Genomic DNA, 15,337 nt, shown 5'->3' on the forward strand with positions numbered 1-15,337 from the left:
TGATGCAGAGGCAGAATTAATGTAGAGGAGCTGGGGAAGAGATAAGCAGGTACAGGACAGCGGTTCCTCTCAGTTGTTGGTTTGGGTGAGGCTCTGGGTGAGGCTCTATAATATTAGGCAAAGAGTGAGAACTTTTTCAGTGAATGTTGAACTCAGCTTAGCTTATAAATTTGGAAGAAACAGCAACACTGTGGCTGCCAAAAGTCTGGAGGTGACCAGGGGATTTTGAAAAAGTTACCTAGGGAAAAAATAGCCTTAAGAAAAAATCTAACTGATCGGCAGATAGCAGATTTCACTCAGGTTTTGTGAACCTTGGGGTTGGTAACACTGTACTTTGACAGAAAATCCCCAATCAGCTCTAGTAGAATGTATTGGAATTTAATTAAAATAATTTTAGAAATGACCATATGTAATGTTGAATCAGTCAACAAAAAGGCAAATTACAAACTCAAGATATACTCCTTTACTTATTTTGTTTTATTTCACAGTCTATTCACTTGCTAAAAGACATTTGCTTAGCTTCATAATATTACAGAATTGGCATTTTTATTGTAAAGAATAAAGTTCTTGTTTCATTAAAGGATTTACTGTGTAAAGCTATAGGAAACCTGTACAATCCCTTTCCTTACATTAACTATTCTATTTTTATTTTCATTTGAATTTGGTATTGTTTGCCACCATACAGCTCTGTCTCATGCAGATTGTCAAATTTGTCAGGATTCTTTATTTGTTTGAAACTTTTCAAGCAGAAGGGTTATTTTCCTACTAGTAGTTCTAAAAATACATCCCCAGAAGACATGATTTGTATGATGATAACCCAGGCTGCAAGAAGGGACCCAACTGGATATTAGAAACAAAGAAACAAATAACCCTCCCTCCAACATTTCTTTCACATGCACAAGTCAGCCTATAGTTCTTCCTTTTTCACGAGTTATTGGATTTGAGTGGATCCAGTTATTTTCTATTGTGAAGGGTTGTAATTAGTCAGCACTCCACCTACATTTGCTTAAGAATCACTTACTTTCTGGAATATGGAAAATGTTTGAATGAAAGGAAACCGTAGGACTTTTGACTGACCTAACCCACTGGCCTGTCTGGAGATATTAGCGGCTTCAGTGTTTATAGAGGTTTCAGGGCAAACACTAAGAAACACGGTCTTGTCCTGCATACCGCTTCTTTCATTGGTTTATTGCTATCACTTATTACTGTCTAATTTTATGATGCAAGGTTTTCGGGGCAAGATTTTTTAAAGTTATTATGTGTTTTTGCAGTTTCTAGCAGAAGGCGAGCCTGAGCTGGGGACTTGTAGTGCTATTATTATAGAAATAATAATAATTGACAGACTTTTGTCTCTAAGGCATTAAGGCTACAAATTGAGCCATGTTAATGACTAATTAGTGTTTTCAGCATCTTCCCAAAGCACAAGTCAAGTAAAAGGTAATTTCTTGGCTTTTCAGTTACCCTTCACAATGCTAAGCATTTTGTTATATTAAGTCTTTTTTTTTTTAAGGAAAAAAGGGAAAATTTCATTTTGAAATTTGAGAACAGATCACATGTAACTTGAAAAATTTCTAGCTATGAGAACTTCTAATATTTTTTCCCTCTCTTACGGAAAATCAATTGCTGTGACAAATGATGCTTATGAATATAAGGAAGCAACAAGATATAAACATTATATTTGAATTCTTCATGGATGGAAGTAGAGGGAGACTTTCCTTTACCCACTTCCAGAAAGTCAATATGGGGTCTATATGATTTTAAACACGTGACTTTTCCCAGAAATTTTGTTCTATCCTTTTCTGCAGGTTTCTGCATTCCAGCACAGTTGCAGGCTAGCTAACTTTTGAGGCTCCTGGTAATTAGAAAACAGTAAAAAATAAAACCCCATAATCTTGGTTCAATTTGATAAGGAGAATATAAGATCAGAAAGGGCTCTGACAAGATGTGGTGGTTGTGAATCTGAGTATCTTTACATTTTGAGTAAACAAAATGTCTTTTAAAAATCATTTCAGTTCAGCATATTCTTGACCCTAAGGTGAATGTTTTTTCCCCAGATTTCAATATTGCTAATGAGTAATGAGTAATGAGTGAGACAAGCAAGCAAAGAAAGGTTCTTAATAGACAATTTTTTATTAAAAAATCAAAATTACGTATTATTTGGAAATGAAAGAAAGCTTCATTTTTTTTCCTTGGATGAATTGCATGTTTCCTTCTTCCTTCCTCCCCATTTCTTTCCCTGTCCTCTCTGCTCTGAAAAATTGTTCTAAAACTATAAGGCTCATCTTAATAGTTACACCTCGCATACTAAGACAAGACAGTCCTTAAAGACCAGCTTAAGATTAGAGGTTTCTCAAATATAAAAAAAGAGGCACTGAGGAAAAATTAAGAATTTGTTTAAGCAGATGGAGTCCAAGATGGCTTTTGCAGACAGGTCAGAAAACTTCTAGAGAACAATAATATTTTAGGTGAGGTTTCTGGAAAAAAGGGAAATAGCCTGCTTTTGGTTTCCTGTATTGCAGGTAAACTGAACTCATCTCTGTTCTGAAAACAAATAAATAATAAAATATTCTGATATTTTAGCACTAATTTCTCCTCCCTTGAATTGCTGCTGGGGGGGAGCTGAACTCCCTGCAGGCCTCAGATTTGTTGTCACTTGGAAAGAGCAACAACTTTTAATTTCCTGCTTCTCTCCCACCTCTCTATTTAAATAGTGCAAAAAGTAATGTCTGCCTTTTCTGATAAAGCACTTATTTCCTATTTGCCTGAGGGCTTTCTATCACTTTTCCTCAAATAAATAGATATGGTAGTTGAAGCAGACTTTTCAAAAGCATTCAGCGCTACATTAAATATCAGGGGTAAAAGTCTCCTCAATTTCAGTGGACAGATTTAAACAAAAACTGAATGTTTTCAGAATTCTCATTCTTAATATCTACATGACCCTTAGCTTTTGATTTTGGTCTTGTGTCTTTTTTTCGTTTTTCCCAAATTCCATGCAAAGCTTAAATTCATAGAGTCATTCCGGTGTATCCGCCTGTGGCATGGCTTCGAGATGCATAGGAAACACCATATCTGGTATAGACCTCAGCTGGCTGACCAGGGTCCTCTCTAGAGATGTGGAGAATATCAGTTTCAACTGCCTCATGCTGAGCAGGACAAGGAATCTCAGTTTCCCACTTACTACATGAGTCTTCAAGCTACCAGATTATAATAGTATACATAGAGTCTTGTATTCTCTCTCCTCTTTTTCTCTACCCCCAAATCCTTTGAGAGAATAGTGATTAACTGCTTCTCTGGCTTATGAAGATACGCTGAAATCCTGATCTAGGAAGTCAGTTGGAATTTTTCCACTGATTTTTGCCACGGTGAATCAATATAGTTCATACTGCAAACAAGGGGCAAACACCAATACGGTGTCTGGATACGATTTGGCCTTGTGTCCGTCTTCTGCAATGCCAATGTGCCTTAGCTGAGCGTATACATGGAACTCCTAAAGAAAGCAATAAGAGTCTCATATGTACATTATGGGGAAGAAATATTTTACCTGGAAGCTGTCCCTTCTCTTGGATATTTTTGTCATATATAGATTTGAGTGTCCATGACTATACATCTGTGGGAAGTCCGTATAATGACACCTTGGCCACACCTTGGCCAGGGTTATTCTCATTGAAATCATAATAACTAAGTTGGTGGAGAAGATGAAGATTTGGTCTCATGCTGCAAATTTGTCTGTCTTTTGAGTGTCTCTATTAGAGAAGTACCACCTCTTATACAGCTTGCAGATTTTTTTAGGTTGCTCATTTCTCAGGTGTGTCATTCTGTATAAACTGTATCCTGAAAAGAAATATGGAAAGGAAAAAAGAAAGAGACAACTCAATATAGGATAAGGACAGATAATCAGTCAGAACTCACAAAATCAGCAGCAGATGTAGCCCAATTAAACTCAACAGTTCACAGGTGTTCACAGGAATGACTTTAACATAAAAGCACACTTCTCTTTAGTGCTCCTTAAAAATTTTTTTTAGAGCTCTTTAAATTTTATATACTTCACCTAACTAAACTAGAAAAAGTAGACAGGTAATTGGAGATTAGCTGGATATAACTGACTTAAAATTCAACATGTTAATTGTTTGTTTGATTTTGGAATCATGATGAGCCATACTTACTGAAGGGATGAAGGTTAGATGGCACCAGGTAATTTGTTCATATCATTTGTTTCTGAACTCCTGGCAAAAGACACCCACAATTAAAACTGATACACACAAGATCTGCAGGTTGCTAGAAAATGCTGGAACACTAGTCCAGGCTGGCTTCAACGTGTATAATTCTTCCTCAGCACCATGTGATGGAATTTGTCATTGTCTTGCTTCCTGGACACTGTGCTATCAACCAGAAACACAGCACAAATGCCATTCATTCTTTTCAAGCTGGTGCTTTCCTGACTGCTATTTTAGGAGTTTATTGAGGGGAATGGGCAGACTGATAATGCACATATTTTTCATGAGTATCTGTTGTTATGGTATTAGCATTAATCCTTTGACTTCCCATCATACTGCAAAATGGAATGGCTTTCTTTGGCCCAGGTGCTCTAACATGTGGAAGATAGAATTCCATCTAGTTTTCATGTTTTATATTATATTGGGATGATTTTACTCTGGAAATCACATAACACAGATTTGGATTCAGTACAGCTCCTAAAATGACGGATGCCTTCTTTTCTTAGTATGTGAGCCCTTACTAAGGTTCTTACTTGCACACTGTATTTGTACCTGCAAGTTCAAAGAATGGGCTGGAAAGCATGTATGACATTGTCATCGTGAACTACCTTTTGCAATGCAAAGCTTACATAATTTAGCTTTGTTTAACCTGCTCTTCAGTGCCATTTTTCATATGCCAGTCTGCACTCTGCTTCCTAAGCAAACGAGCTCTGACTGGTTTAATTTGCCCAAATCTTTAAGTTCAGACCAGGTAGCCTTTAGCTTTTGGATTTATAGATTTGGCAGAAAATGACATCTAGCCACCAGGATAAAGCTTCCGTGGTGTTTTATGAGAATTAATGTATCTATAATTCTCACATCAAAGTTCGTTCCAATATCTGACTCCTCTATTTGACTCCCCTGTAGGGATTTCCATGTTAGTCTAATGTGGCTGTGAGTGACCTAGCAAAGATGCGCAAAACACTTCTGCATCCCTGTGTTATCATTTGTACCTCCTCTCGCCCCATTCTATCTGTATGAGTATGCCTTTCAGTGGTATATCCTGCGAGTCTTTGTTCCTGTTGATTCTTTCATGCTGTATAATGAGAAGTTACATGAGCCCTCTGAAAACACAGGGGGAATTGCTGGAAGGTACTGGTAAACTACCAGGACTTGAGTAATTTAGTCTACAATCTCAATTCAAATAATGATGAGTAAAAGCAGCATGTGGGCTCTTGTCTATAGCTCCAGTCATGCTTACTGGCACTGTTAAATAGAAAGAGCAGTTTTTGTTTGTGTACAAGGAGAAGTATGGATGATTTTGCCAAATAATGCTGCGGCTGGTCCAGCAGTGTTTTTTTTTAAAATATATTTATTTTTCATTTCTAATACATTTCTCTAGAAATTGACTTTGTGTATGTGCTAATGCAAGGCACTGCAAGGCACTGGCAGGGTAAACTGCTGTCTGGATCTTACTTTGCCTCATGTGAGATAAATCTAGCCACTGTTTCTTCCGCCTCCAAACAGGTGATATTAGTTCCCTCTTAACAGCTGATACTAGCTCCTCATGTCCTATCACTAAGTAGAGCATCATTGAAAGAATGAGTTGTTCCATATTCCAGGAGGATAGCTTTATGGATCAGACCAAATGTTCATTCAGATCAGTTTCCCATTTCAGATCAGGAGCCCCAGGAGATGCCTGTCGCGGAACAGAAGAACTCTGTAGTGCTCTGTTAGTGTCCAGTGATTCAGGGACTTCCTGAGTCAGACATGGTATCTTTGTATTTAATCTGCAGATTTTGCTTCCAAAAATTTGTCCAACTACTTTCTGATTCCAACTTTTAACTATCTACAATGTCCTATAGACAGAAGGTTCACAACTACTTTTTCTGTTTTGAACCTCCACTCTGCTATTTTCACATGATGCCCCATAGTTTTTGTGAAGTATTCACCTCCTTCATGACATTCATGATTTTATAGGTCTTTGTCATATCCTTCTCAATTTATCCCATTCCCAGGCTGAAAATGCCTACTTAACTCAATTCTGCCAAAGAAGAATTCTTTCTTCCTAAGGAAAATGTTTCATAACTTTGATCATCCCTGTTGCCCTTCTCTATATTTTTCCAGGTCCATGTTTTTGAGATGGCAGTATGGTTGTGTGCATGAAGAGGGGAGCAGAGTGAGGAATGGGGTAGACAGGATCTTCAAATAGTGTTCAAGGCAAAAAGCTCTCTTGAGGAAAGAAGATATATTCTCTTGCTTTTTGCCATATTTTCATCCCATAGGCCATTTTTAAATGGAACAGTGCCATGGACTGAATACAAAGTTCTACTCTCTGCTTCTCCAGTTATAGATATCTAAAACTTTTCCACATTATAATTTTCACTATCAGCAAGAAATAAAGTATTATTTAGTTACGAGGGTATCATGTAAATTAAATAAAGTTGATATTTAAGCAATCATATAAAAATAGTGTCTTATGGAGTAATATGTATTGTATATAGTTTGTTATTCTCTGTTTTGAGGAGACCATGATGACAAACTGACTTTAACATTTAAACATTTTTGACTCACAGGTTTCTTTTTTAAAAGGTAAAAGCTGCTTCCCAGCCTGACACAGCAGTGAGTTTCTTACACCTTTCGATATGTAAAGTAAAACAATTACTCATTTAAGGAATTAAATTATTTAAATTACATGTGGAATTTGTTACTCTTTCAAGCAATTTTTAAAAATTAATAAACCATTACTTAAGTAAATTTAGTGCTTTTATCTCAAATATAAAGTAATAAATTTCACATAAATGAATAAGTCATTATTTAATTTAAGTATTAAAACCAGATCATTTCCTAATGGTTGCTGTGAGCCTGGAGAGCTTGTGACTTTTTTAGCAGTAGACATTGATTATAGCGCAAAAGCAATTTTATCAGTCGGCTTCCCAGACTGGGTTAGGATGGCAGGAAAGGAGAGGCTGGTACTATTGAGACCTACAGGACTCAGTGAAAAAGGAAGAAAAGAACTGAGGGAATTGGTACACCTCGTCAGTCTGCTCCACTCCATTGCTCCTCCTGCATTGCATTGCTTCATTCCATATTTTAGGCACAGCACTCTCCTTGACATGGTTATGTATCCTACAGGATTTTCTATAGGATATATCGTTCAAAATGAGTTCTGCTAGCATAGTAGTAGCACTGCACAGTGGAAACATGCTTCAGATTGTATCGGGGAACTGTTATGTTGTTTGACAGGTCCCTGCACTCCATCTGCATCCCAGCTGCAAAGCCGTCAGACCCCCAAACCCAGCCCTCAGACCCTACTCAGGAGGCTCTAGCTGAGACTCCAGAATTGCAAAAGGCCACGCTTCCAGATCAGCACGCTCCCAAGTGTGAGCTCCCTGGTGCAAAGCTGAAAAAATCTGCAAGCCAAAACGTCATTGTGATAGACAATGAGCTCCAAGGCACAAATTTTGACTTTTTTTTTAATTCCCTTTCATGAAGTTTTTCATATGTCCACTTTAACCCTCAAGATGATGATCGTCCAATTTGTTTTCTAAATTCCACTCTCCCACTCTGTTCTCCCCCTCCTACAAGGTTGGCTTGATGCACGGTTACAAGTTCTTTCAGCTTTCTTCCCAGCCCCAGATGCTCTCTCTGGGAGCCTTATCCTGAACTGCAAATCTTGGTACTCCAACTTCTTCAGAGTAGGCAAGGAGTCTGGTCATTTCAGGAGTTCCAATATGCAATGGTTATTGTGCGTGGAAATTGAAGAACAACCACCATTAGTTCTAAACAGTCTTAAACATTGTAATTAATGGCAAAACCTAATTTTATTTTATTTTTCTAGAGCCTAGCAGGTACTCACTGAATGACTGAGTTTTACAAGGAATGCTTAAATTATGGTTAATATAGTATTTATTTTAAATTGCATTAATAAATAATATTTAGTAAGATATGATATGATAATAACTGCTACGAAAAATGATTCAAAGCTTCCAAGAATTGGTTAACTGTAATTTAAATTTATTCTTTTTGCTGATATGCAAACTGCCTACCACAAACCATAGCCACCTCCATGCTGTTTTTGTGTTCGTGTCTACATTTAATTACATAAATGATTACATTTTTAGTTCATCTTTCAAAACTCCATATGTATCAAGAGTGGGCCAGATGATACATGACAAGTGATACAGGGTATTTACATCAAATCGAAAAATACTTATTCATAATTACTTTTTAATCGTGTAAATGAGTTAATAGCATTAGATGACAGTAACTTTACCTCTTCCTGATGAAAAAATACATTATGGGGTATAAACTATTCCACTTGTGGTAAATTAGGATTTAAGGAGCATTTGCCTCCTACTTCTCCTAGGGCTGGAAATTTTGCCATTGTGGTGAGAGAATAATGTCAAAAGCTTGTCAACTTCTTGGAGACGGAGAGTCAGAAGGAAATGAAATTATTAATCTGTTAATCTAATTTTGAGAGTGAGGATTTAGATAATCTAAAATTATTAATCTCATAATCTACTAATATACTAGGTCTGATATAAGCCTTCTGCCATGCTGCACTCTCAGTTCCTTCTAGTTCCACGTGAGCCAAGTCACACCTGACTCTCTGTCCAGTTGTTCATTACCTCTGTTTGCTGAGCTAGTCAGCAGTTTTTTTATTACATGGATTTTTATTGGAACAGGACAGTCCACCAAAACCAAAACATTTAGCAAACTCTTCTATTTTGAATAAAATTGCATCACCAAGACTAGTTATGTTTTCATTGGAAACCATTATACTTCTCTGTGGTTTTAACTTTTGGGCTGCTGGAGACCACAGGCCTTCAAGATCTCTGGCTGTAGGGCAGTGTTGCCATGGGCTATATCCTAGAGCATGAGAAACTGGAAAACTTGGGGTAGCTACAGCTTGACACACACTTTTGAGCTAAGCGATGTTCAGGCTCCCTTGATGAGGACTTCCATGACTTTTACAGATTCTCTGGTCCAGTCTCCAAGGCCTCAATAACAGTTTTGGTCATACTCTGAGGATATGCAGTAACCAGTTGTTCCATTTCACCCCACTTGGAAAAGGCTGAACAGAAATATTTTTTTTTCCTTGACTGTGTATAATACTGCTTTATCTCTGCAAGAGGCCGATTTTGTAGTTAGCTTTTCAAATCAGCAGGATCCTATTCTGATTTTTTCAGTTTCTTCCAGCACAGAAGTTTTGAGTTTTGATTACATGTAATTGCCTGCTATTATCTTTCTTCAAGGAAGAATACAGAGGTTAAAAGTGCTTATTCAGAGTGTATTTCTAGAGTTGCTTGATTAAACAAATCAACATTTCATAAGAACACATTTTTATCTTCAAAATCATTGCACTGAAACATCAAAATGTTTCAGTTAAATTAAGAATTTTATTTCAAATAAATAAGGAATTTCAAAGAAGTGTATTTCAACTTTATTTCAATTTCAGTTTTTCTGGCTGTATCATATTACAGTAAATCCCACCTTGAGCACATTATGGATGATGACTGGGAGAGAAGCTCAAGTAAATAAACACAGCTTCTGTGTTGGCTTGCTCAGGTGCCAGTGAGCGCTTTTGCACCGCAGTCTTGGAAGCAAAAGTACTGAGGAGAACAGTAGCAAGAAAAGTGAGCAGCTGTGGGCTGATGCTAAAACTCAGTGCAATATTGCTGGAAATTACAGCAGAGCTGGTTGGAAAGAGGAATTATTTTGAGGGTGAGGTGGCTGGCACCTTACCTGAAGAAAAATGTTGTTAGGGTTGAAATGAAATCTTTTTGAAATATATAAATTTGGTCCCCTCACTCCCAAGATATTTCAATGTCTTGTCCTTATTTTTGGTTTATGGCTATATTTCAGCATGCTTGCACTTTGCATTGGATGGAAATTCCATCCTTCAGAGAGATCCTATTATTTCCTATTTATAGTACCCAGTCTGCTCTATCTCAGACATACAGCTTAGATGTCTTTTGGATCAGCATAACATACTGTGACCAGCTACTCACTATTTTATCATGACTGTTTAGTACTTAGTGAAATGATTATGTGAAAAAAAAAAAAAAACTTTTTTAGCATATAATTTTCTACTCTATTCTTCCTGAAGTGAAAAGAAAAACTTTTAAAGTGTGAAATCTGAATGCTCAAAAGCCCACAATGCAGACAACAAGCAAACAAATGGAGAACATTAATAACTTTTTCTTTAAAAAATTATTTCTATAAAAATCATATTATTTCAGACAAATCTTGATATGGGTAAGGAGAGGGACTAGATAGTAGTACTGGTAATAGTACAACTGGTAATACTGGTACACAAATAAGTGGTATTTTCCTCAGGAACTTTTAGCTTTTCTATAGGGGACGAGTCTGAGGCCTTATGTGAAATTTGAGGTTTTTCTGGGCTTTCAATTCTTGCGTTAAAATGGAAATGCCAAGTTCCAAATTCTTAAAATAAAAACCTTTAAAAAAAACTTTTACAAGTTGTTATTCAGGTTGTCAGTAGATATCTCAAGAGATAGTTGGGTTGATGGTCACTGAAAGGTGCCTTTATCCTTTGATTATAGAGAGTGCCTAGGTTATAGCTGAGAGTACAGTTTCAAAAATGCTGTTTTTTGACAGACAGCTTCTCTAACCCATTTTTCCACTGCTCTGGTCACTCATTACTTTCTATCTGTCATAGCTTGCTGGCTCTTCTGTTGTTTCTTTTTCATAGAATTATTTTTATCATATATCATTTGACTTGACCATGTTACAGTGTGGCCCCACAACCATGAGTAGTGCTATGTACACACTTCTGAGTGTGGCAAGAACTAGGGGCAGGGGGAAGACACATCCGACGCTGCCAGCTTTGCTGCTGAAATCATCCTATGGTAAAATGGTAAAACCCTGAGACCAGCTCTCAGGCAGATAAAACTATGGGAGAGGTATCCTACCCTCATGTAGCTGGAAAATCTAGCAGAAAGAAAACAATATTTTCTATACTTCCTTAGTGGGAATCATAACAAATACTCACTATCTCGTGAAAAAAAACAACTGAACAGTTAATAGGGTGGATATATGACATCATTAAGACTAAGTCTTGCTGGACAAAAGCTGGAAGAAATAAAAGAAAATGTGAAGAAAAAACAGGAAGAGAGTTCAGAATGAACAAAGCAAAAAGTGGAAGTAATCTTTAACTTGATTGACTTTTCTTGAATAATTTGTTCTTTTCTTGCTGCTTCTTCATTCTTCAAGAAAAACTGAATAGTAACATCTACAGCCAGGATAAGAAAGACTGACTACAGCTAGTCAGTACAGTACTGAGCATAATACTTTGTTGTCTTCTTTTAGTGTTTGCTTGTGCGATGAGACGAGTAGGTTAATGTCAAACATGTAAGGAAGAATTTGGAAACTGGACCTTTTTTACGGTTTAGAGAAAGTAGCTCTAAGTCCTAAACAAAGTGGTTTTTTTTCCCCCAAATAATAACCTATGTTAAATCCGTGTTATCAGGAAATTAGTGCTGTATAGAAAGTACTGACTTGCAGGAACCCTGAGTCTTCTTTAATTGTGTTGCTTATCAAGACTCTTTCCTGACCGAGAGGAATACCTTTCTGGCTTCTTTTGCCTTACTTTCTCCTCCTTGATATAGGAATCCTATGCTGACTCACAAATACTCATGCTCTGCTACTTATTGGCTTGGATCTGGTGTGAGAGGCCCAGAAGTTGTCCACTTCCAATGCTTTGAAGATGTTTGAGATCATAACATTTGACAAAACATCCTGCTTTGGAATCACCTGTAGCTCACTATCACTTTATATTTCCAGTCTGTTTCTTGTGCACTGCTTTCCCAGCTACCCATCCTTTTTTATGAATAACCAGAATATCACTTATTACATCAATATTTGCAGCCAAATTTTATCTTCCTCTCTCCTGCAGTGCTGGGATAAATATCAACACCATTTGCGACTGGAATTTCGGAAGTTATTTATTCTCTTCCAAATTGGCTGTGGAACTGATGGTATCACACAAGATTAGCAGGGATTCCACCACTGATCCTGTCTCCAGGCTGCTTTACATAGTGTGTGAATACAAAAGCTATAGAAAATATTTTTGAGTAAAAATGTATTATAAAGGGATTTGCCTGCCTTCCTAAAGGTCTACACCTGTCTTGGGAAGGTTCAGAAGATCTCAGGAAAAGCAATGGGGTATTTTTTTTCTTACTACTGGATAATGATTATGCTTGCTGGAAATCCCTGTTTCTAAGCTATTATATTCTTATATTATATTATATAGGTGCCTGTATGTTCCTGTTTGTATCTTTAACAGCTATCTTAAGATATCTTAAGACTGCTCTAAGAGTCAGATTCACCAAGTGAATGCCATGTTTTTGAAAGTATGTAGCCTGGCAGAAATAATGTAAAATGGAAATCAGCTCAAATTTTCAGCTTTAGGACTGTTATTTCAGCTGTAAGGCCCAAATCCTGTTCCCATACATGCATGCATTTTCCTTTCTGATTTCTGCTTTTAGAGTAATTGAATCATTACACTACACTCTATATGACTCCAATTAAATATTGGTCACTGCTCCTACAAAAAGTGCTTACATTTTAATTGTAAAGACATCTTGATTTAATAAATATCAACAGCACTGTAATTGTTCCCTAAAAATGAACTTGTTTCATAAATGTATTGATGAGCTTGTATGCTTTACAAGCAATGACAGTAGCACATGGAAAAGTCAGGCAAATGTTAATTTTGTTGTGTAAAGCCCCTTTAAGATGTACGTTCCTTGATTTGAAATCTAAGGTACTTCAAAAGTATTGTGAATTTGGAAAAGTAATACGTCAGCTAAAATCTGGAGGCTTTAGGTTTGCTCTCCTTCACCCCATTGAGCTTTGTATAATAAGGTAATGGAAAATGTCTTTTCATTAGTGCAGTTGTTAAAGTTAAAACCTTTCTTGATTAATATTCTCTTGCAGAAATCAGGTACTGCCATGGATTTATGCTACAGATGTGTCTTGGTGCTTGTAATTTCTTTTGTACTAAAGATACAGCTGATACAGATTTTATTTAATAAGGATAATTGTTGTTGAAAGGTTTGGATATTTAATATTCCTTAGATATTTCTACTGACAAATCTAAAAAAATGTAAGAATCTCTGATACTTGACGATGACCTTCAGTGATATTATAGGGATTTTTTCAAGTCTCATTCAGGTAAATGGTGCAGGGAATAAGGTGTTTCATTGTTCTCACGTTGATACAGCTACAAAGATAAGGCATGCAGATGGTGGGTACTGTGGGTAACTGTCTGAATTTAGATTTTGACTGTGCTAATGCTTAACACAGTTAGTAGACGGCACCCTTTAAAATTCCTATAAATCTTATTTCAAAGAATTTTTGAAGCATTTCAGTATTCTGACCTTACCCCAAGTCGTTGGCATACCACTTGTTAAAATTCATGTGAACTATATCAGGGATAATCACTTCACATGCCTCAATCACAGCACGTATTGGCTATATCTATACAAGTAAGATACACATGCCTGGGTGCTTTCCTGGGCACTAAGGTCAACTGGTAAGAAGCGACACATGCTGATACTAGTGTTAGCCTCTAGAACAGGGGGCTGCATGCAGTCTGCTGGGGAAGGTCCCAGAGAAAGGAATGCATTAACCCTCAATGTTGCGTCCAGGAGTTGTTTGGGAGAGCACGTGTAGGACCTTGGTCTAAAAGCATGCCAGGGTCTTTTCTAACAGCTTAACAGTATAGATGATCCCCTCCCAGTAGTAGGAGATGTTCTGTAGCACTGTATTAGCAAAAAAATGTGGCCTTTCTATCTCAATTACTCTTGGATTGTTGGCTGCAACAGGGCTTGTACAATTACTAGTGAGAGAAGAACATATGCATGGATTTCTTAAAAGAAAAAGGGAACGTGTAATTTATGAAATTCAAGAAGTCTAGAGAAGAGACTAGAGCGATACAAAAGAGGGAAAGGTCATTCAGAGAATATGTGTCTGGACCTACACCACAAGTGTATAAATATTCGTATATGCTAACACACTCTCTCTGTGGGCTTGTGGAAAAGAAGCTCTGCTGATGCAAAGGGAGATGCTCAGCTAGGAAACTGCCTTGACTTTGTGTACTCTGGAAGCTTCATTTGCTTTAGCATGCGTCACCTAAAGACCAGCTCTGTTGACTGTTGGAGATTAACTCCTCCACAGCTGAAAGGAGATTATTCACAATTACACAGAATATTTGAAAAAAGTGAAGACATTTTCATACTTACTGAAGCTCTGTGCCTACAAGTCAGTTTAGATACTGTACCTACCAGCCAGTTTTGATATGAATACTGGCTTCCTCAAAGAACGCAGGAAGAAGAAGGACACACTCTTTGTGCATGAACCATCAGTGTCATAGTTAATGGAAGACATAGATTCTCTTTCAAAATACTATTTTGCTATTTTCTCAAACTGACATTAAAAACAATTACTGGGGAGGGTTGCTCAGCTGGTGTAAAGTCATGAAACACTTTTGAGAATTCAAGTCTAAAGAAGCTGCTGAAGATCTGTGTGTTTCATTAATCTTTTGCAGCAAATGTAAGGCATTCACAGCAATTTAAGGGTTAGCACTTTGCAGCTATATGTATTCATTAACTTAGAATGTTTGTTTCCCCCCCGTTGTCTTTCTTATGAGTATCTGAACTCTTAGGGCACTGCTTTGTATGCAAGAACTTTAATTCCGTTTTAATTCCACAATGGTCATATCTATCCTCCACTAAGTTTAGGTTTAGCTTTTTTCACTCCAGGTGTCATTTCATCACTGACTAAAATTCAGTTGATGTTAGCAGCGAAAATCATTAGCTGAGTTAGAGACATAATTCTATTTTTCTAATGATTTTTTTTCCTAAACAAATTTATTTTTAATATTTAAAACAGCATAATACATTGTGGCTGATCAGATCTTTGGTCCTGATCTCATCTCTGATCACTTTGGCATTGATTTAACATTATTCTTGCCTTGCTGGGCAGACTAGGATAAAACCTGTCGTGTGCATTCATCTTTGTTAAAAGATGAATGTATAAGACAGGCTTTAAAAGCTTTTTAAAGAGCAAGATGCTGGAACTGCATTCTCAATCTGCATTCTTTCCTGCTGTTTTAT

General features: G+C 36.9%; 1 long non-coding RNA gene across 2 annotated transcripts in view; it reads left to right on the forward strand.

Annotated features, from left to right (window-relative positions):
• Window positions 1–15,337, forward strand: part of LOC112983800 (uncharacterized) — a 149,788-nt gene that overhangs the window by 90,665 nt on the left and 43,786 nt on the right. The gene's annotated exons all lie outside the window — the stretch shown is intronic.

The sequence above is a fragment of the Dromaius novaehollandiae genome, chromosome 1 (assembly GCF_036370855.1).
Source record: "Dromaius novaehollandiae isolate bDroNov1 chromosome 1, bDroNov1.hap1, whole genome shotgun sequence".
Classification (NCBI taxonomy): Eukaryota; Metazoa; Chordata; class Aves; order Casuariiformes; family Dromaiidae; genus Dromaius; species Dromaius novaehollandiae.